The sequence below is a fragment of the Lactuca serriola genome, chromosome 2 (assembly GCF_051521515.1).
Source record: "Lactuca serriola cultivar US96UC23 chromosome 2, Lser_US96UC23_V15, whole genome shotgun sequence".
In the NCBI taxonomy this organism is placed as follows: Eukaryota; Viridiplantae; Streptophyta; class Magnoliopsida; order Asterales; family Asteraceae; genus Lactuca; species Lactuca serriola.
The window spans coordinates 31,521,206-31,523,607 of NC_136409.1; positions in this window are offsets into that span (position 1 = coordinate 31,521,206).

Genomic DNA, 2,402 nt, shown 5'->3' on the forward strand with positions numbered 1-2,402 from the left:
ATAGAAAAATTACAAATTAATGCAATTAATTCACATTTTTAAACACAAAAATAACAATATAATACAAAAATTCACAATTTAATACAGTTAATGTACAGTTTAAACAAAAAATTCATAGATAATGCAGTTAATTCACAGTTTAAAGCATAAAAATCATAGTTTAATACATAAAATTCACAACTTATTACAATACATTCATAATTTAATACATAAAAGTATAAATTCACATCCATATTATCAACCAAAATTTTTTAATACAGTCAATTCACAGTTTAATACAGAAATTCACAACTTAGTATAATAAATTTGATGTTTAATACATAAAAATTATACATTCATTAGTATATTCTCAAATTAAAACTCATATTTCAAAACTTTACTTCACAGTTTAATAAAGCAGTTTATGACACTCATTTAAAGTGTTCACAACTTAAAGACACTTTTCAAATTTTATAATTTTCATTCACACAAATCATCAAACACCTTGTGTTCATCAAAAAAACCATTCACAATACTTATACAACTCAAACTATTCATAAATACAAAAAAAAAAAAAAAAAAAAAAAAAAAAAAAAAAAAAAACATAGTAGGATTTAGGTTATTTAAATATTAATACATAAGTTTTATACACTTATTCACAATTTAATGTACAACAAACACTATTTACAGTTTCAAATTTTCATTCAGGCAAATCATCAAACACATTGTGTGCATCATGAATTGTTACTTGATTCTGATTTTTACTAAGCCTTTTAACACATAATAGGTAGTAAAAATGGAGTAAGATGTAAAACACAATAAATAAACATGAAGATAATTATACAGAGGTTAAAAAAACACTCATATAAGCTCATCATAATATACCTGATGTTAAGAAGATGATGAGTGACACATTGGTTGTAACAACACCACCAAATCTTAATGATCTTGCTTTGCCACTCGCAAGATATCATATATCTGGTCTTGTCGGATGTTTGTGCTCGTGTAACTGGCCTCGTCAATAGTCAGTGACATTGTAATCGTCGTTGCTGGTGGCGATGAGTAGCAAAACTTACAGATTTGGAGGAGGAAGACACTACTGGTGGTTCTATAGTGGTTGAATGGTGGTGGATCTCATAGATCTAGAGCGGAAATCGCACATCTAGATGGTGACACCGGTGTTAGCTTGGATTCCGCCGGAACTCCTTTGTCTGAACATTAGATTTTCTCGGAAATCCTTCCACGTCTCGAGATCCCATCAGAACTCCTTCCACATCACGAGATCTAGCTGAAAACTTATAGATCTGAAGAAGGAAATTGTAGATCTAGCGTCAAAAATCATAGATCTGGAGGTGGATCTCGTAGATCGGTGGTGGAGACATCGTCACTGGTGGTGGTGGTGGTGAAGCCGCCGTCACCAGTGGTGGCGACGGTGCAACAAGCGACGGTGCAACAAGCCGCCGTCACCACCGTCACCAGTGGTGGCGACGGTGCAACAAGCGATGAGAGTGGTGGTGTTCATCAGATTGGTGGTTGAAGGATATAAATGAAGGTTTTTGCTCTAAATGTTAAAAGGGAAGTTGAAGTTAATAAGTTTTAGATGCATCGGGTAATGGTTCTTATGGTTCTTATTCTTTTTTGGTTCTCATTTGAACCTTTATATATATATATATATATATATATATATATATATATATATATATATATATATATATATATATATATATATACATAAATGTGGGCCAATCAAAATTAAAAAAAAAATTAAATAATTAAATAAATAAATAAGGGTAATTTAGTAATTTAACTAATAACTTCCATAAATACCCCCTATAATCTTGGTAATTACATTGACTTTTAACCTGATTTCTTCTATTTTTATTTACGGCCGTTCTTATTCATTCATCATTCTAAAAAACCCTATTCGGCCTAATTCTTTCCCTACAAATATTTCATCGGCACCTTCAAAGTCAAAGATCTTAATTCGTCTTGACATTGGCGGTGTAAATGTATAATTGTTGCAAAGTTTGGAATGTGGTCTCGGGCTCGACAAAGCATAGGCGTTATTCTTATATGTAAGGCTAGAATCTTCACAATTTCTTTTGCATTCCTCCTTTTAGTTTTTTTTTCTCCTTGTTTGTACGTCCAAAAGTTTAAACAGAAAAACGTTTTTTTTTTTTTTTTTTTTTTTTTTTTTTGTGTGTTTTTTTACTTGGAATCAAACAGGAAGCATAACAATTTTAATTTTTGCTTCTATAATTGCGAATTTCGATTCCTTCACAGGGAAAAAAATCATTTTTTTCTTTATTCATAATAATGAGCAATAACCAAAAAATTACGCCTCCTTTTTCTTGACATTTTATTTACTTTCATTAGATCTAGAAGCTTTTATTGTAATCTATATGTCAATTCTAAACTGTTTA